The sequence below is a fragment of the Leptinotarsa decemlineata genome, unplaced genomic scaffold (assembly GCF_025532065.1).
Source record: "Leptinotarsa decemlineata unplaced genomic scaffold, Ldec_3_MD MMD2_tig00000882_RagTag_RagTag, whole genome shotgun sequence".
Taxonomy (NCBI): domain Eukaryota; kingdom Metazoa; phylum Arthropoda; class Insecta; order Coleoptera; family Chrysomelidae; genus Leptinotarsa; species Leptinotarsa decemlineata.
Genome location: NW_027412556.1, coordinates 2,611,621 through 2,633,835, shown reverse-complemented (window position 1 = coordinate 2,633,835; position 22,215 = coordinate 2,611,621). Strand labels below are relative to the sequence as shown.

General features: G+C 35.0%; 1 protein-coding gene across 1 annotated transcript in view; it reads left to right on the top strand.

The window, feature by feature from the left end:
- Six3 (optix) overlaps positions 1–22,215 on the top strand; it is a 139,511-nt gene that overhangs the window by 103,480 nt on the left and 13,816 nt on the right.

Below are 22,215 nucleotides of genomic sequence, written 5' to 3'. Positions count from 1 at the left end.
CGAAACGTCCGAAAACGCAGCAGTCAGCTGGCAAAGTGATGGCGTCAGTTTTTTGGGATGCGCATGGCGTGATTTTCATTGACTACCTCGAAAAAGGTAAATCGATCAACAGTGATTATTATATTGACTTACTGGTACGTTTGAAGGAGGAAATCGCAAAAAAACGACCGCACATGCAGAGAAAAAAAATCCTTTTTCACCAAGACAATGCACCTTGCCACAGGTCGATGAAAACAATGGCAAAATTAAACGAATTGGGCTTTGATCTGCTTCCCCACCCCCCATATTCACCAGATTTAGCCCCCAGTGACTACTGGCTCTTTGCTGATCTTAAAAAAATGCTCCAGGGAAAAAGATTTGGCTCAAATGAGGAGGTCATCGCTGAAACTGAAACTTATTTTGAAGCGAAAGATACATTTTTTTATAAACATGGTATTGAAAAATTGGAAAAGCGTTGGAACCATTGTATCACCCTAAAAGGAGATTATGTTGATGAATAAAAAAAAATTTTGTGAAAAAAATGTTGTTTTCATTGTTAGTCTCGGGACTTATTGATCCATGTGTTATTTTATATTAATCTGAACTGAATAAATTTGATTTTATTCATGTAACTTCATCGGTATAGGCAGCGTACGTCAAGATAGCTCTCAGGTAGCAAGAATTTTTCCAACTTACTTAATACTTATCGTTATATTATGACCAAAATCACACAAAAGTTTTGTAAATTGTAGCCTACATGTTATTTTGATGTATACGCTAGATTAATGTAAAGTTTCATCTGAATCCGTTCATTCGTTTAGGCGTGAAAGAGCAGCAAACATACATACATAATTACAACCTCACAAACGTTCATATTTATATCAGTATAGATAGATTTTGTATGTGTCATATTATAAATCATACTCGTATGACATATCAAATGTTTAACCAGGACACCCTGTCTTTTAATCATCATTTTTATCCTTGAAAGCGACGAATATATAAATTCCGACATAATTAACACATCGATGAAAATTCAATATAGTGTTAACCATTTTTCTGAACTCAAATGTCCTGTGATTAAATGAAATCGATATCCTCCTACCTTTATAATACATTCCCAACAATCATTTCATCGAGGCCACTGGAGAAAATTCTTAAGAAATGTCATCGGATCAGTTTCACGGAACACCAACTTTAAATTTCAGTAATCTTTTGAACGTCGGTATTCAGCCTTTAGGAATTTTGTAGGCTTATACATTGGAATCTTGAAGTGGTATATTTTTCAAGAGGTACGCTGCTATAGTAATCTAGACCGTAATTGGAGAAGGATATATTTCATTGCTGTTGTTGTATGGTGGATGGAGGAGATATCTAGTCTCACAGAACGTGATTTTTGTAGTACAAGACAGGATGACTGGTTTTGGTTTTGTCTGTTATTTTGTGCTCCCAAATGTACCACACATCGTTTATAGAATTTGGTATTTCGCAGGGATAATTTTCTGAATTCAATTTCAGAATTTACTACAGAAACATCGAGTCTTCATTTAAGATAGAACATGAATAATACTGCAGTAATATTGAAACTCTTTCCAAAGTTCTCCGTGAAACTAAAAGGACTGCGATGCAAAATATTTTGGACAGACTCAAAGATCTATCAAAATGAGTTATAAGGATCACTTAGCACACCTAAAATATGGAAGACCAGTAAAATCAGACGTCGCCCATCGTATTTTGCAACGAAATCATTCCACAGACTTTAATTCATTAAGATTAGTCAGACAAGTTAACAACTAGATGAGAGTGTAGAGTTAAGTAAATATAATAATAACTAATAACAAAATAAGTAATATTACTAGTACGTACTTGTTCATAGCTACATTCCTACCTATCAAACGAAGGTGTTTGAAAAATAAACACAAACTTTTATCCAGCCACAACGGCATGTCACGTATGATTTAAAAATAGTTAATAATAACAATAAAAATAAAACAAAAAAAGGCGCATCCACCAAACAAAATTATCTGTTTCTTAGCGTCAGTATTGCACCCGTGCGGAGTCGGGGCGGTTCGCTAGTCATCAGTAAAAGAGTGCATTGTCCTAAAGGTATACTGAAATACACACATCGGAAAAGTCTACGGATATTTTTATAACATACTAAATATCATAAAAATAAATGCATGAGGTCGTTTAATTTCGATTGAAGTCGTTCACTCGACCACCCTGTAGATTTCTATGGGTTGAACAAAGCCTAGGAAACGGTAACTAACCTTTTATCAAGTTTTTTACAAACTGTAGGTTTTCGGCTGAAATGAATAATCTGAAAGTGTCGGGTTTGTATATTCTATGCAGTTCTTGCTCAGCAATTAAACTGGAAATATTGTGCTTTAACATGGAACGCCATCACTTACCATTGGCTGAGATGAATAGAGCTGTAGGGCTTCTTCAAGGTGGCATGCGACAAAATAATGTAGCTCTTCGTTTGGGGGTCTCCCAAAGTGTTATCAGTCGATTGTGGCGGCGTTTCCGTGAAACTGGCAGTCCAGCCGAACAACATCCAGGGCGAGGACGCGCTACAACTGCAGTTCAAGGCCGATTTTTGGTCTTAACCGCAAGAAGACAACCGACAATCACAGCACCTGAGTTGGTTAACGTGTTGCAGCAGACGCACCAGGTAACCATTGGTCGTGATACTGTCAGAAATCGAATGCATGAAGCAGATCTCCACAACAGAAGGCCACTTAGATGTCCACCTTTGTCGAGAGGCAATCGTGGTAGAAGATTAGAGCGGTGTCAAGAACATCAAAACTGGGATGAAAATGATTGGCCACAGTTTTGTTTACAGACGAATCCAGATTTGGATTTCATCCAGATTCTCGTCGAGTAAGACTGTGGAGACGACCTGGAAATAATGAACGTTTGAGACACGTCCAGGAAGTCCACACATACAGAGGTGGTACAGTAATGCTATGAGGCGGAATCATGATCGGCAGCAGAACCGATCTCGTTTTTCCAAATCGCTCCCTCACAGCTCGACAGTACCTCGACACCATTCTTCTACCTATCGTCCGTCCGTTTGCTGGTGCTGTCTAGTGACTGACTGGCTCACCAAAGAAGTTGATGTATTGCCATGGCCAGCACAATCACCGGACCTGAATCCCATCGAGCATGTGTGGGACATGCTTCAACGAAGAATTACTCCGCATATGGGGAACATTCACACAACGTTTCAATTGAGAGAGCTTTTAATCGCTGAATGGGCAAATGTACCTCAACAAGACATTGACAATCTCATTTTGTCGATGCACGATAGATGTAGGGCCGTAATAAACCAGCGTGGAGGCCATACTTTGTACTGATTCCAATTTTTTCTTGTATTATGATTTTTTTCGGGGTGCCAAAGAAGAGCCTTTTTTTTAGTTTTGCTTATATGCGCACTCAGTATTTTTGACCATTTAATAAATTTTGTTGTACGTTACATTCGTTTAATAATCACCCGTCAACTTTTTCCCTGAAGCGATCTAAAAAAAAATTATTGTCTTTTTTAAAAATATCCCTAGACTTTTCCGATGTGTGTAGTTCTCAAGGAGGAAAAACGCAGTATTTCTTAAAGCAACGGCATTATATCGAGACAGCTTAGATCACACGTTTTTTCGGATTATTCATATGGGAAATGTGATAAAAGGCAACTTGGTTCACGTATTAATTGGATCATTTGCTACGTGATCTTTTAATTAGTCGGAAACAAAAACAGTCAACATGCATTTCACTTATTCCAGTCTAAATCTAGACAGCATGATTACCATACTATAATTATAATTTATAGGAACTCATCGGTAGTTTTTCAGGGGTTTATTAATAATTAATTTAATACCAGTACCGCTACTGACGTTACCTAATGCGTAAACAGATTTAATGACGGTGAGACAAGTCTAGGATGGTATTATATCAAATCGCAATTAGCGCCCTTTTTTGGAGCTGTCCGTTTGGAGTCGGAAAGGATAAATAAGTAGTTTTTTCTGTTTGTTTTGCTGAAGACATATAGTCAGTCGGAAACAAATTAATTTATGTTGACCATTAACTTCCATATACCCGCGAGATATAAAATATACAGTGTGTCAATTTGAAAACGCTTCTAGCTGAATATGTTAGCCTCTGCATAGAATGAAAGACACATAGAAAGTGAGAGTGACAGAGAGAGGTTCAAAAGTATTATTGACAAATATACAAATATAAATACTATAAAGGGATTTAAAAAAAACCGCGACACGTGTTTCGCTATGTAATAGCTTCCTCAAACGTAAACTGTTCACGCCTGAGGAAGCTTTTGTATAGCGAAACACGTGTCGCGGTTTTTGTAACACCCTTTATAGTGAAAATCATACAATGAACTGTAATAATTAGTTTCAATATGGATTTTCATCAAGTATCGGTCAGTTCTATTCAAATATGATACAGTTCCAAAATTAGGATCAGATAAAAGTCGTAATTTTATGAACGAATCAAGTGTTTTTTCTTATAATGTCATCAGTATTTGGTATTGAAGAGCCAATAAGGCAAGTGTCTCACGACAGATCATCCGGGTATCTACCAGTGAGGATGACGGTTCCGTGTAGGAATCCTGCGAATGATATCTCATTCGATTCCATTACGAATACTCATTCAGTTGATTTTTCAAATCGATTGTTTCCTTCCTTTCTTTGGAAGATACAATTTTTCTATCAAGATGGGGAAGTAGAGAGCCAAAAACTTTCTTTCCGTAAGATCAGACAATGAAATCAAGAAATAAAAAATAAAAGGAGAAGAGAAAACGAACTCTTCGAGACTCAAAAACGTTTAGGTTTCAAGAATTCATACAGCACATGATGAACTTCATTAGCAAGAAGTCAATTTCAATTTTGGTGTTGTTTGGGGCTAGTGGCAACTATTTATGTATCTATGTATCTGTATCTATAGAGAAGGGAGAGTGAGTGTAGGCCCACTTAGGCCATATGTGACCCATTGTATATCCTACCGAGGAGTTGTCCTGCTAGGTCATCGTCCATCCTGTCCTATCCAGGAAGGTGGACAGGTCTCTGGGAGACATCTCCTTTATATCGGCAGGTGTAGGCCAAGATTCGCCGAACACACACTCTCTTATTGACGATAACTTCGGGCACTCGCATATACTCCGGTCAAATTAGACTAAAAAATAAGAGTGAAGGTACATAAATTTACAACAAGCTGCAAATGCGTGTAATTGTTCAAAACATAGTTAAAAATATGATTTTAAAATTCCGAATGATTGCGATGCCTGGAAAAAAATTTATTCGAGGTCAAAGGTCAAAAATCTCGAAAAAGAATTGTTTTTTTACGATTTTCAGTAAAACGGTAAGTTTTATCGTAAAATATTCTCAGATAAAAATTGTAGATCATAAAATTCTCTACAAAAAAAATGTATAACTACTTTTTTTTAGAGCCATTGTTTCTGAGATACGACGAGTCAAAAACTTGTAAAAGTTGTAATCGTCAATATATGCATAAGTATGCCACGTATATATATATATATATATATATATATATATATATATATATATATATATATTATATATATATATATATATATATATATATATATATATATATATATATATATATCTCTGAACTTGTAATTCAAGTAAAAATATTTTTCTTTTGGTATACACAAGTATAAATATAAAAATGCCAGAATAACAGGTCAATAATGAAATTAACAAATACTAATACGACATACATCATTGACGGTGGATGCTTATTACATCGTGTTGTGTGGGATAGTGAAGAAACATTTAGCATTATTTTAGATAAATACGTTCAGTATGTACGTAGACATTTTGGTGCCAGAATTGCGGTCGTATTTGATGGCTATGATGATTGCACGAGAAATATTAAATCTGCAGAACGTCGTCGAACTTTAGCAACATCTTCATCTTCCGATATTCTATTTGATGAACTTATAACGGTTTCTACCAGTCCACAGAAATTTCTTGCAAATACTCACAACAAATCTCGGTTTATTGTTTTTTGGCGAAAATATATTGGTTAAACAGGCTAATAACGATGCCGATGTACTGATTATTGGAACAGCTATAGAGCAATTTAATTTGACAAATACAACTATTGTTGTTGGTGAAGATGTAGACTTACTCGTACTTCTTACTGCTCGAACTCCACCTGAAAAAATTATTTTCTTTCTAAAGCCAGGAAAAGCTCAAAGTCAAACCGAAATATATTCGTCAAAAGTGTATTTACTTTTGCAAAGAGTCAAAATCAAGTAGTATTTTTACACGCAATAACTGGCTGTGATACGACGTCTGCATTTTACAGGAGGGATAAAGCAACAGTCTTTAATATGTTTGAAAAACAAGATTTAGTTCAATGTGCTGAAGTTTTCAAAAAAAGTAATTCGACTCAACAAGAAATTATCACCAACGGGATTCAGTTTCTTCTTTCTATGTACAAAGCTTCGAAAAAAACCACCTGCTTAGATAGTATCGATATGCATGTTTCGAAAAAAATCCTAACAATAAGAAACAGGTGCAATCAGCTTGTCTTCCTCCGACCTCAGTTGCTGCTCATCAACATCTTTTCCGGGTATATTACCAAGTTCAAGTGTTGCTTGGTTATCAGCTAGACCCAAAAACTGGGGTTGGAAGTTGGGCGACAATGCATTAGAACCTATTCAGACTTTACTCCCACTTGCGCCGGAAAAACTGCTGAACACAATTTTTTGCAACTGTAAAAAGGGATGCAGCGCTTAATGTCGTTGTGAAAAAGTTGGACTGTTGTGTTCTCTAGGATGTACACATTGTCAAGGCCAGTCATGTTCTAATGCTGAATCACCAATAGTGGAGGATTCATTTGATACCAACGAGGAAACATGCGATACATCACTCTTGACATAGTTTACCTACACCCAGGATGAACATCAAGAAGAAGAAGATCAAAAAGAAGAAGACCAAGAAGAAGAACGACAAGAAGAAGTATTTGAAGGTTATGACTCAGATGAATAAATTTTTACTTTTTTTTATTTCAATTGCTTTTATAATGTCCCACCCTTCCTAATATATTTTATTATGCAAGTTTTCAATTTAACAGAATCACAACAGATATGTGGAATAGGGCTACTGGGGAAACCACGTTAAAAAAACGCGCTAAGTACACAACCTCATAGGTGGCGTGTAAACGTGTGCATGTAATGACGATTACAACTTTTACAACTTTTTGACTCGTTGTATCTCAGAAACGGTGGCTCTAAGAAAAAACAGTATTAATACATTTTTCGTAGAGAATTTTATGATCTACAATTTTTATTCGAGGTTATTTTATGATAAAACTTACCGTTTTCCTGAAAATCGCGAAAAACCAATTTTTTTCGAGATTTTTGTCATTTGATAGGTTTGATAGCACATGCTTGACAGTTTCACCTTTCTGTTCACACATCCTGCATAGAGGTGTGTCCACTAGCCCCATATTATGGAAGTGTTTCCTAAGTTGACAGTGGTCAGTCAGAAATCTTACTGTTAAGCGTAGATTTTTCTTGGTCATCGCCAGATATTTCTTCGGCACCAGGTTCCCAGAGTCGCCAAGGGTGATACTGGCAAGATTGCATCCCTTGATTTCATCCCATCTCTTTAGGGATTGAGCATGGGTGTGACGTTTGGCTACTTCAGCAATTGTCGAAGACATCAGGCCGTAGGTGCTAATGGGTCTTAAAATTCTTAGTCCAGCCGCTTCCTTGGCTAAAGAGTCGACAATGCGATTACATTTACTCCTGTCGTGCTCTTTAATCCACCTCTTGTCTGTTGATTGCTAATACGGCTTGTCTGCTATCAGTTGTTATGTATTTTTAGTCCAGAGTGTACGCAATAGAAATCTTCATTTGGCTGGATGGGCTTGTCTTGTGAACTGACGTACGAACAGCAAATATTCCAGAATGCTATTCCATATGTGAGTGTAAATTGGCAGCATATTATTCTATCTTTAACTCAAAGCAATCCAATATGATTTATTGGTTTCCATATAGTGGATTTGTTGGATTGTACAAAAAAAAAAACAAAATAGACTCATCTGCCTAATGGAAGATTCAGAAATCATAAACAACTTCGACAGTCTGAATTATAGAAGACGGGTCAGGATTTCAAACTCGTTCATATTCAGTTTTCTAACTCGTGTTATCAAAAATGACATAGAAAATAGTTTGAGGTTCAAGAAAAAGTAAGTCTCCTCAAACTTTCGTTCTTACAAATGACAACTCTCATATATTAGCGAAATTTTTGTGAAACCGTTACATCTGATTCGTTAAGTAACTTGTGAGAACAATAGATTGAAATAATGAAAGCATATAAGCCAGCTGTTGAAAAAATAAGGTGAATTTTCCTTTTTCCTCAAAACGCATTAATTTATCCGTCAATTTATTTCTTGTATCCTTCAAAGTAGCTTCCCTCACATAAAATCGATCGTTCGGCCTGCGGCTTGGACCACCGACTCACGTATCGGTCGATTGAGAGAATTAACAAAGCAACTACGCACGGCTACCGACCTATATACCGGATTAGTTTGTCAAACCTGATAGTGGGTAACCATAAATTTTTTGGGATCCTTAATTAGCAGATTTGCGACTTTTTCTACAATTACAGTAATTTCCAAAATGAATTTCCCTGCTGTTGAAATTTTCAAATGATATCCATTTCCTGAGAGTTCAATACATAACCCACTTCCAACATGTGTAGTCAATTTCTTAACCGCTCGTCACACAGGAATTAATTCAATTTGATGGGAAAATGCTTTATCATGTAACATAAATTATGAGCTTAATTAGAGAGTTCGGATATTGTAGTAGATTATTTGTGCGATAATGGATTTGAGATAAACCTACATGTGGATCCAAATCGTTAATGAATATCTCATGTGATTAATGTATGGTTTGACGCGTATGTATCAGGGCGTGTGATAAATATTTGTGCGCATCCTACCAATTTCCGATATTCTATTAGTAATTATTGGTTAACTTCAGGTACGGTGACAAATATAAAAAGTGATTACGGAAAAGTCCGAAGAAATTGAATGAACTTTTGTAAAACTTTGCATAATTGATACCAAAAGTCTTTCAAATACTTATTACTGAATAACAATTGAAAAACAAAGTAGAAACATAATGCAGCCCGAAAAAGAAGAACAAAAAGGAGAATTTGAAAGTTACGAATCGGACGAATAAATTTCACTACTTTTTTTAAACTTGAATTGCTTTTAATTATCTTTTCAATCTCTGCACGGTGAAAAAAACGCGCTAAGTACACTATCTCATAGGTGGCATGGAATGTGTGCATATTATGACGGTTACAACTTTTACAACTTTTTGAATCGTTATATCTCAAAAACGGTGGCTCGAAGGAAAAAAATATCGATACATTTTTTGTAGATAATTTCATGATCCACAATTTTTGTTCAGAGTATTTTTATGATAAAACTTACCGTTTTGCTGAAAATCGCGAAGAACTCATTTTTTTGACCTTTGACCTTGAGTAAAATTTTTTCCATAAAGGGGAAAGATGGAGAACTTTCAAATTTTATTTTTTATTATATTTCAAACAATCTTACTCATTTTCAGCTTGGTGGGAATTTAGGTAGCTTTACTCTTATTTTATGGTCTAATTTGACCGGACTATCAGTCATACAAGTTTAAATACCAAATATTATTGACGTATCCTGATCGTTGAAGATGGAATGGTGTTGTTTGTTGTCAGTCATTATACATTGAGGTCTTCTCTGTTGCACTGCATTCCTGTTAAAACGAACCACCGTGAATAGGTCATTTAATACTGAGACCTTAGAAAAATCGTGAAACACGCCACATTTAGGTCACAGAAAGACACATTTCTACGTGGAAATCAACCTCTTGTTGAGTTGAATTAAATACCTCCAGTGGAATCAAATCGGAATATCTGTGTGGCCATTCTGTAGAAGCTCTTCTTTCAATCCATCGACCCGGAAAAATATCATCAAAAAACTGTTGCACTGAAACTATGAAATGAGCAGAAATCTAGCTGAAAAACTAGCCCATTTCGTAATAGAGGATCTAACTGGTTAGCGTTGATTGATATAATTTGGCTATCGAGCAAAGTTGAAAATTCTACAGTCTACACCATTCAGGCTTGCTTCCAAAAAAATGGTCCTCTGATGGGGACATTGAATGTGGATTTGGCGTGCCATATTGGGATTTGAGTAGATTAGGGTTAAGGTTAGGTCTAAAGTGAGTGGGTCTATTCGACCCCCCACCGCAACCCGCAAGGGTTTATTGTGGCTCACACATATTCATACTCTGCCAAATAAACCAAGCTTTTTAACGAAGCCGCTTAGTTTATATGGTGAGTGGTCTTTAAAATCAGATGGTAAGAGTACGGCTCTGCCGAACTCTAAAAACCTGATTCGGTCCCCAGCGGGGCAGGCACAAAGTATATGCTCTGCTGTTTCATCATTTTCCAAACAGAGGCGACACACACTGTCTTTCGACAGTCCAAGTCTCTGCATATGATGATTCGAAATGACAGTGACCTGTAAGAAGGCCTGTTAGACATCGTAGTTCATCCCTACTGTAGTCCAACATCTGTTTGGTATCAAGCTTCGAAAGGTGAGTAAACGCCTTGGAGTGAGCCAATCCTGGAAGATTCTGCAGAAGTCCATTAATCTTCTTGCCATCCAGGTGCTCAAAGTTTGTTTGGCAAAGCCTAAAGTGATGTCAATGACAGGTTCTGGTCCGATGAAGCTGCTTGCAACACCCTCTTTTGCAAGAGAGTTAGCAGCTTCGTTGCCTTCCAGGTCAGTGTGGCCAGGAATCCAGACCAGAGACAATCTGTTAAGTCTTCCTATCGAGGAGAGTCGTTTTTGGCAGTTTGCTACCAATTTAGACGTTGCTCGGTAGGAGCCAAGAGCTACCAACGCCGCTTGAGTGTTCGAGAATATTTTTATCAAGGACAATGCCAAGATATTTCACCTCCGTTCCAAATGGAATGACCTCAACACTGAGAAAAAGTGGCGTTAGATTGTCCAATTCCTTCTCTTGGTGAAGGGGATTAACACAGTTTTGCTGGGATTGACAGACATCTGCTCCCTCAGGCGCCAACGCGCTTTGGAGGATATTACAAGCTACCCTTTCTGACGTGGACCTTGTCAGGATGAGAAGGTCACCTGCATAAGCTTGCAGTTGAACTTTTCTTCTGTCAAAGGTATCAAGCAGACTATCCATCACAGAAAGGGAGATAGTACCCCACCTTGAGGGCAGCCCCTGTCTTGAAGAGTCGTAGCTGCTCTTCTGTTCACTAGCATGACATAAATTCAGTCAGTTATGGTCGATTCCATACCCTTCCTAGCCAGAGACAATCCTATAGATTTAGGTAGTGCATTGTCAAATGCTCATTCAATATCAAGAAATACAGCAACCGCAATCTCCTCGTTGTTAAGGGATTGGGAGATTTTCTCAACGAGGTTGTTTAATGCTGAATCTAATGATTTTCCGGTTTGATAAGCATACTGGTGGTTAATTCAGGGGAGATGCATATAATGCTACTCTCCTAGTGTGTCCGTCCAGTATTCTTTCAAGTCCTTTCAACAGGAAGGATGTAAGGCTGATTGGTCGTACCGATTTAGGGTGTGGGTTTCTCCGACCCACTTTAGGTATATATACCACCCTTGCTGCCAACCAACTGGGTGGTATATAGTTCCACGCCAGACTAGCTCTATATAATTTTGTGGGAATGGGTAAATTATTTCCAGTCCGTTTTGAAGAAGAGCTGGAAATATACCATCCTCTCCGGGAGATTCAAAGGGATGGGATTTGAGAAACTCCAGGATTGTAAATGTATGCATTCATACAAGATACCTCATAGAGGTGGCTCATTGTGATAGTGCAGTATATGTTCATGACAGACATGTTTTTTACAAGTTCTAAATTAAGAGCAAGTAAAAAACCTCATTTATAAAAGTACTCCACCTGCCTCGATTTCTATTACCCGTCGTTTTCTATCCGTATTAGTAACACACGGACATAATGAAATGTATGGCGTGCCATTCTTCATCTCCGATCCAACTAACCCTAATTACAGCCGCAGATACAATCTCTTCAATTAGAAACGGGAATCATTAGCGCACGCAGCGGCCACCTTTACAATTTCTCGAGAAATCCGCCAGAATCCGTAATGATCTTTATTAATCCCGTGTATTATTCCTAGCTCGATAAGATATTGTTCTCGACCAGTCGTTATTCGGCTGTCACTGACCACATTGTTCTTGACGGATAGAGCTATCAACAACTGACGATCACATTTGTCCGAGTTATGGCGGTAATACAGTTCGTTTCATTAGTTGGGTTCGATTTCCTGCTGAGGAGGTCACTCACTCATTTGTCATTTCCACGCCACCTTGACGTCGCGCTCCGCGGGAACTTTTTGTTTTTTCCACCGCACCCTCTAATTTGTTGCGGTTTTCGTTCCCGGTGAAGGTTAATTAAGAGGTTTCAGAGAGAAAGGCGAGGTCTCGGTTCTGTTACGTATGAAATTTATGACAACAACGAAAATTATCAAACTTTTGAAACTATAAGCAATCAATTCAGGGTTTTCAACAAATGATTTTCATTAAAAAGGTGAATTAACTTGTAGATACTGTATTTCATTTCGGTTTTAGATTATCCATGAAGATTCAGTGTCATTCGCAATTATGTTACGAAATGTCATGAAGTGGAGTATATTTCTCAGTTACGTTACTTCGTAACGTAACTGAGAAATATCTTTGAAAGTATAAGCAATCAAATCAGGAATTTCAACAAATGGTTTCCATTATTGAGGTGAAACAACTTGCAGATAATGTATTCCATTTCAGTTTCAGGTTCTCCATGAAGATTTATAGCCATTCTCGTTAATGTTACGAATTGCCATTCGTTTATGTTATGGAGTGTGTTTCTCACTAACGTTACGAAATAACGTAACTGAGAAACACGTTACGAAGTAACGTAACTGAGAAGTCAGTATTTTTATGTTACGTATGAAATTCATGATAACAATGATATCGGGATAATGATTGAACTTTCAGAAATATAAGTAATTGATTCAGGGTTTTCCACAAATAATAGTTTTTACTAACAAGGAGTAACGAATTGTAAATATTGTATTTCATTTCGGTTTTGGATTCTCCATGAAGATTTTAGTGACATTCTTGGTTATGTTACGAAATGTCATTCGTTTATGTTACGAAGTGTCATTCTCGGTTAGGTTACGAAGTATTAACGTCAGTCTCTTCATGTTACGTATGAAATTTATGATAACAATGATATCGGGAACATAATCAAACTTTCACAACTATAGGCAATTAATTCAGGGTTTTCAAAAAATATATTTCATTCATGAGGTGTAGCAATTTTCACGTATGCAATTTATGATAACAATGATATCGGGAAAATGGTCAAACTTCATGAACTATAAGCAATTGATTTGGAGTTTTCTATAAATAGTTATCATTGGAAAGGTGTAACACCTTATACTGTATTCCATTTCAGATTCTCCATGAAGATTTAGTGTCATTCTCGGTTATGTTACGAAATGTCATTCGTTTATGTTACGAAGTGTCATTCTCAGTTAGGTTACGAAGTATTAACGTCAATTTCTTCATGTTACGTATGGAATTTCTGATAATAATAACATTGGTAGCATGATCAAACTTTCACAACTAAAAAGCAATTAATTCAGCGTTCTCCAAAAATAAGTTTAATTGAGAAGGTGTGGTAACATGTAGGTGCTATATATTATGGTTTTGGAGAATTCTCGGTTGTGTTATGAAATGTAATTCGTTTATGTTACGAATTGTCATTCTCCCTTAGGTTACGAAGTATTAATGTCAATTTCTTCATGTTACGTGTGGAATTTCTGATAATAATATCGGGAGCATGATCAAACTTTCACAACTAAAAAGCAATTAATTCAGCGTTCTCCAAAAATAAGTTTCACTGAAAAGGTGTGGTAACATGTATGTGCTATATTTCATTACGGTTTTGAATTATCCTTGGAGATTCAGTGTCATTCTCGGTTGTGTTATGGAATGTAATTCATTTATGTTACGAATTGTCATTCTCGGTTAGGTTACGAAGTATTAATGTCAGTCTTTTCATGTTACGTATGCAATTTATGATAGCAATGATATCGGGAAAATGGTCAAACTTCAAGAACAGTTTTCGATTCTCCACGAATATTTAGTGTCATAGTTGGTTAAGTTACGAAATGTCATTCGTTTATTTCAACAAGTTTCATTCTTGGTTATGTTACGAAGTATCAATGTCAGTATCTTCATGTAACGAACGAAATTTGAGAAAATGCTAAAATCGGCGAAACGATGACGAAACTTTTGAGTTATAAGTAATTAGTACAAGGTCTTCCACAAAAAGTTCTACAAATAACAACTTGAATATAATGTATCTGAATCGGATACTGTAGTTACATCCAATTCTGCTCATCATTTAAAACAGTCCCATGATATTGTTAAGAGGCAGAACTGTTTGTGAAAGTTTCTCTTCCTTTGAAGGCTTTTGTTGGCCTATTTCGGTAGATTGGTGATGGTTGGACTTGTAATTAAAGCACTGTTCTATTTTCGGTATGCACATTGTTATCCACCTGTTGTTTTTTTCACTATCGCGTCGGAAGAGGCAATTTCATTGTAGACTTTCTGCTACATCGTGACTGTTATGAAAGTCTCGCATTGTTGATGTGTCTATACTATGAAAGTGTCATCTACAAGACTCGGGGCTTCTTGTGTTCCTCTTCAATAGCCAGCTTTTCGAACTACTCCACTTATTATTTGTTGGCTACAATTCGTGAAAGTGGTGATTACTGAGGAATCCATTTTTTGATTAGAAATGGACACACATGATGCTAGTGATCACAAAATTACTTCTATTGGATACTTCCTTCTGGTTTCTGGTCTTAGTTAGAATGCGCAACCAAAGAAGAAATAACATGTCGATCGACAACTAAATGAAACAATCAAAGTCTTCAGACTTTGGCTGGTATTGCAGATCTACCATTATCAAAGTTTGGCTTTTTGATGGATCCCTTCAAAAACCTCGGTAATCTTTGATATTCGCGGATGAGTCTTTTGTGTATCCCATAAATGATACCTCCGTAAGATGAATCGGCACCAACATTTTCCACACACGGTTGTGCTTTTCAAGGACAGATGAGATCGAGTGTTTTGTTCATGACACTCATGACCATTTTGGCAGACTGAAACAGCGCTATCTGGTGTAGGGTCATTAATGATTGCTTTTGGTTATTGGTATCATCGCCTCTGCGCAACGTATGCCTAAGTTCTCACAGTATTTGAATAAAATATTGCTGTATTGTGTTTGATTTGTTTTGGTAATCATCTTTGCAAAAAAGAACATCAGGCTCCACAAGCTTATTCGAATTTAAATTTCGGTAGTCAAAAATTCCAGTATTTTAAATCCGTGGTCTTTGTAAACTACTCGGTTTTTGAACCCTGCATTATTTAATGTTGAAAAACCTTGGTTCTGGAATTGCAAAATATCTCAACATTTTTTTTGTGTCAGAATTGACGGTATCAATTACTGCATTAAATTGAGGTAAACATGTTTTTTACCACAGAATCAAATTTCAAGGATCGTATTCGTATCTTCTCATTTTTTCTCTGATTGAAATCAAACTAATTACTAAAAACTTTTTCCGCCTTTGACGTTATAACACGATTTACTTTCCATTTGATTTTCATTATGTGATACGTCTCATTACCACACTAATTATAATTACCGGCTCAATGCGTATGTAGATACAACATGATTATAATTGGAAATTTGTAGGAAATCCAACATTTCGGCAAGTTGGTTGCAGTTTCAGGAGAATACCGAGTTTCAATTTAAAGAACAATTCTTACTGAATACTGATTCTGGTAATGCAGTGATTCAGAATGAAATATCAGACATTTTTCATAGTTTTCATCCAAAACTAAAATTTACTCCAGAAATGGAGTTAGAATTTCTAGATACTAAAATAATCAAAGATGAAAACCGAATTTTAAAGGTAGACTGGTATCATAAACCAACTTTCTCTGAGAGATTTTCAAATTATTTTTCGAAACATAGAATTACCTAGTAAAAAATAATTTTCTTAGAGCCCTTATTAGAAAAATAATTGAAGAAAGAAGATTCTCCTCCCAAAAGACAGGGGTGAAACCCAAATATCAAAAAATTCCTTTTGTAGAAAATTTATCTGTTAAACTTGGAATGCTTCTCAATACCGAAGAAATAAAAGTGACTTTTTCAAATGAAAATACAGTTGGAAAACATTTTTCCTCGAAACAAAACACTGAAACACCACGAGAAATACAATCCAATATTGTGTACAAATTGAACTGTGGAAGCTGTTACAAATGATATGTTGGTCAAACCGGACGGTGTCTTGAAACAAGAGTTTCAGAACACAGAAACTGAATATGAAAAATCCCACAGCTCTCGTTGAACATGAAAAAGATTATGGACACATTTTTGATTTTGATCATCCAACTATTTTAGAAGTTCAACCATACTTATCAAAAAGACTTTTGAGCGAAATGATACATATCCTCAAATGCGATAGTGTTAACACTGGAAGATATATCGATGGCCTTAATACCGCATATTTTAATTTGATACGTAAAATACCTGAATTATTTACACTTTTCTCATTCTTTTTCTTTCTGCCATTGATTAAAAAACAGACACCACCTTATCAAAATCAGAGATAAAGCCATTCTTTTGTTTCATGTCGTTTTGTGTTGGTGTTGTCTCGAAAATTTGTTGTTTGCAATGTGTTTTTTATTTTCATTTTTCAAATACGTATCTAATAAGTCTGATGATTTTTAAAATAGTATTATCATCAACACGAATAAACTACTTTTCGGTGAGTAATTTAAATGATAACTCATTATTTCTTGTGAAATTGAAATAAGTTTTGTGGAAGGTATATTCATGAAAATTCATTGTTACAGAGCCCTGAAGAAGAATTCAATTGAATTGAAAACGTCGGCAAGAATACATTTGTTTTTTTAAAGAAAAAAATGATCCTGTTACCCAAACAAACCTCTTTTTCAGAAGCATTATTGGATCACTAAACTAGTTAACTGAACAGAATAGCACTGACACTAAAATAATTTCAATAAAGCATGTTAAAACTCATTAATACAGTTTATTATATGTTCCTTTTTTGTACCTACATATCCATTTGAAAATAATAAAGACGATTATTATTATCACTATTATTAAATACACTTCCTTTTGAATCTTTCTATCTATTTGATTTGCTACTCACATTTTATTCATTCAATTTCATAAATATTGATTGTATAGATTTATTAGTCAGTTTTAGGTCTCAGTTGTTAATGATTGTTGGTGGAGAGAAAGCCAGAACAGTTTTTCATTTTTAGAAACTTGGATTCAGTCAATTAAAAGAACAATCACAATTGTTCCAAAAAAAAGACAATACAGCTATATGAACTCATCGCCTTTGTCAGTTGTATCACCCTGTATTGATTCGAAGTAGTAATAATTTCATTTGTCGTATTTGATACAAAACGTAGAGAAATGTGCTCTCCCGAAAAAGCATCTGTTCACACAAACTGATGTTTTGACGTGTCTAGGTCAAGTATAGCATTACAAAGCTTCAACATTCTACTAAAATATTTGCACGAAAGGGAACCCTTGAACTTTCTCAAACTTATTTGAGAACGCTTTAAGAGTGTGTTTATTTAAATAATAGAAAAGAACATATTTTTGTGTGTTTAGTAATTCAATGAGGGGCAGTTTTATTTTACCTACTCCGGTGCTGCAGTGACATTTCACATATGTTGGCAGCACTGGCGGAAGTTTGGCGCCAGCGATCCTAGTTTGTTTTTCTCAACCCCGGCCTCACCACAGACTGCATTGTCATCTTGTCAGTTTATAAGAGAATGATAACATCTACTCTTATAATCCGGTTTATATGAAATAACAATGAAGGCCACATTTGAAGTTCTTTTCAGTGAGGTTTTTGACAGTCAGGGTTACGTTGCACTTTCAACGAATGACTTATTTTTTAGATATGCATCATCGCCTGCTTTTAAGGAAACTATTTTTGCCAGTATTTCAGCTGTTATGACTTTAATTGAATAATTGTTGACGAAATGTTTATTTTAGCTTTATGATTGATTCGGCCGTTACTTAATGAAGATCCATATTAATTTCATAAATTAAACTGTAGTTTATGGAAAAAAAAGTTTAGTTTAGCATTACCCTCGGTAGCTATGAAATTTCATGTAATTGTATCCTTATTGTGTATGAACTACAATGAATATAAAAAAAATCCTAGTTTTCATTGACTTTGTAGAAACTGTGTAGAAAAAACATTAGGTTTGATGAAAAAAATGAACAATTATTCCTTCACCCTGTACAATTATTATTCATACCATTGGATTGTATTTTCATAGTCTTTTCAATGATGTATCACAAGTAGGGGTTTGCATTTAAACTTTTTGTGTTTTGATGGGTGGGGCCTAGGGGGTTCATGTCACTTTAGTTCCCCCTTACTATCCTAGAACCGGTTTCAAGCATTTTTTGATATCAGCTTTTGTTCGTGAGATATAGCCCATTGTAGGTTTTAAAATTGACACACTGTATATAGTCTACAAGGAAAGCATATATCTTTTTTTCCCTAATCGTATCTGCAGATATTTGGCGCTGCTACAAACGTCTACATCGTCGAATTTCGAATACCATTATAAAACATACATCCCCAGTTTCATTTTTTTCAATTGTTGTCTACAAAAGCATTGAATTCAACGCAGGCACAATCCAGAAGTTAGTCAAAAAACGAAGCTTCAAATTTACACACAGATTAATGTACCCCCAGATCAAACTATCAGAAATCAAGAAATTTGTACTTTGTCATATTTTGGTGAGAGAACAAAGACAATTGCGGGATTTTCCAGAGGAAGATGAAGTGGGCAAGATGGAGAAATCTGTAGTTTATAATCTTAAGTATCCGGAGGGTTTATATAGGTTAATGTGGCCGAACTTTTTCGAAACGACATGCTGTCGTTGGTAAAAATAATTCGACGTTCTCAAACTATTCCTTGGAAAGCAACTGCAAGTTCCCAAATCTAAACGAAACGGAAATTTTACACTATGCAAGCAAGGGTTTGAAACTCAATTATTTGGAATCCTTGGAAACCCATAAACATAAGCATTGCGAATGTAACCTATAAATGAACAAATTGACCTGGTCTACTTGCCGGTTTTCAGATTTACGTACCCACATTGTCACAGGTAAACAACATTCAGGTATTAAAGTAATTAAGGACAGTCAATTATTACATACAGTGGTGTATATGGGGTGTACATTGTTGATTATTTCAGTTTATTGTATTCCTTTGAAAATGTCGCTTTAGGACGAAATTGCAGTATCGTTAAATACAAATACAAGTGGTGTAAACCATTGAAAGGTTTAGTTCTAATTTTTCATGACGATCTACCACGGCTACATCCATCAATTTATTAGTACACTTACGTGTACATACAAAACTGATTATTCTGATTTTTTTTTCTCGTGTAATTCAATGTTCATATGAAAGTTACTTCCTTAGAAGTAGGAAACCAAATCCTTCCTTTCCAAAAATCAATCTCTCCTAGAAATACACCTCTTTCAACCGAAATGCATACTTGAAGTACGATAATTCATAGTTGACTGGCCTAATATGCAAATACACGTTTTAATACATATTGGAGCAAACTGTGAATCGAGGAAATGATTATCTTGATAGAGTTTTAATGTTGTTAGAACATGCCAGAGGGGAGGAATCTCGTATGTAAACTAGGCCTCAGTTTTAGACAATTCAATTTCGTGGTAGCTTCACTAACTGTGTTATTCACGTACTTCCCCATGCCTTGACATGGTTTCGTTGGGTAGTAATATACTGAAATATGGAAATTTCTTCAAATATATGGGTGTTCAAATCAATTCGTAAGATCTTTCAGATAAAATTGAAGATTCCTATAGGAAAATTGCAATTATATAACCCGATTACAATTATATAACCCAAAAAATTACTGAATCTGCATTTTTATCAAGTGGAAAACGAATATATATGCATTTTATTTGTGAACGCATTTTATATTTATACTAGCGACCTGCTATGCGCATAATCCTGAATATTAATTTCAGACATTCATGTAGGGACATTTATAGATGAAATGTACTATCTCTATTTATAAATGAGTTATGTTTTCAAAAACATATATATATTTCCTGACTTCTCATAGTTATAACACCAAAAGACACTACTCTGATAATGTGCTTCAAAAGGATCTCCAAAGACATTGTCTTTGTCAATATCATTTCTTACAGTTCAAACGACTTCTATTCAATTCACTCATCGGAGTTTTAAAGAGTTTCAATTCACTTCAATCATTTTGAAATCTCAGATGTTATAATTTTGAACTTTTCAACTATTTCTTTTTCAACTTTCAACTATTCCTAGATAATTTCTTGAAGAGTGTCAGGGTTGATCATTTTATTCTCATACCATCGTCGTTGTGCATTTTTCCTGATAGATATATATCCCAACAAGCAAAGTTGTTTTAAAATTCCATGGTGTTGCAACAGTTTTATTTTATTAGTATTTTATAATTACTTCCAAAATGATAATTGATTATATTAGATGATTGGTGAACACAATACAGTTGTAGGCAATAAAAGTGTTTTACAAATCTGTCATAGAAACGTTTTTGAAATAAAATTAGAAAACCATTATAAAATAGTCAGGAAATTATCACAGAAACGTTTTTGCAACTAACTTAAAAAACTTATTTTCCTAAAAAAGTAAATTGTTATGTAGCAGTTTTGTAACACTTTTCTGCAAGATTTTTATGATAATTATAAAACTATTTCAAGCTTATTTTACAACTGTTTCCTGTAGCTTTAGTGAAATTATTTTATTGGAATGCTTTCAGATACTATTTTAATTCCATTACCATATTGTTACTTCAATGATAATTTCCCAACTATTTTATAGTATGGTATATTAACTACAATTCAAAAAAACTAATATAACTGTTACAAAATCAAATTACTTTTGCTAATATATATTTGCTGCCACCAAGAATAAAATGCAGCATTTAAGAACAACCAGCTGACATCGATTCCTAATCACAACTTTGAAAAATTCTTCAAAAGTTTAGTTATGTGTGTGTATATAATATATATATATATATATATATATATATATATATATATATATATATATATATATATATATATATATATGTTATACTTTCAATTTGATAATAATTCCATTGTGTGGATACTGTAGTGGATTTTTCTGTTTGTATCTCGAATATATAAATAAAAATAAATAATAACTCAATGGCGGCCCTTTTGAACATTTATTTGGGGGTATATAATAGTTTTAGATTCAGTTCGAAGTGCTTCAAATAGACGAAGAAATGACTTGGTGTTCCATAAAAAAACTTTCTGGAAGCTTCGAGTCGTCCTGTACATTGGAAATACTAAAAAAAACACTTGAAACTATCCCACTATCCCACCTAACCTAGTGCTTAAATTTTTTTTTGCGAAAAACAGGAAAAGGTTATTATAGTGGTTAAAACCCGTCGATTAGCCTTTATAATCGATGAAAGAAACTCTTTAGCCAAAACATCCCGACAGATAATATTTATCCAAACTGTATGTGAGAAATCCTTTATTCATATAAGCACTTTTGTAGTAACCTACAGCTTTAAAAGTAGTCCGACTCTGCCGCAATACCATCACTCCCAGAACTAAGTGTTTCTTAACAGTTTTATAGGGGCGACATAGTAGCTAAAATACGTTGAAATGCTTGCTACTGATACCAATTTGTTTTATAGAACGACGCCATTTTAAATGATAGCAATCGGGACTACTGAAATTAGATGAGTTCAAAATATGAAATACCGCACATCTAGTGATATCTACAGCTGAAAAGTACATAAATATTATAACATTATATTAGTGAGTTGAGTTTGTGACTAGAAAATTAATACGTCGACAGAGTGAATTTTTGTATAATCAATAATTTTACCGAAAAGATTTATAAATGAGTGGCGCGCATAAATTTTGCTAATAATAGGCTATATATTTGTCAATAAAATTTCATTTGCAGTAAAAATATCAATCT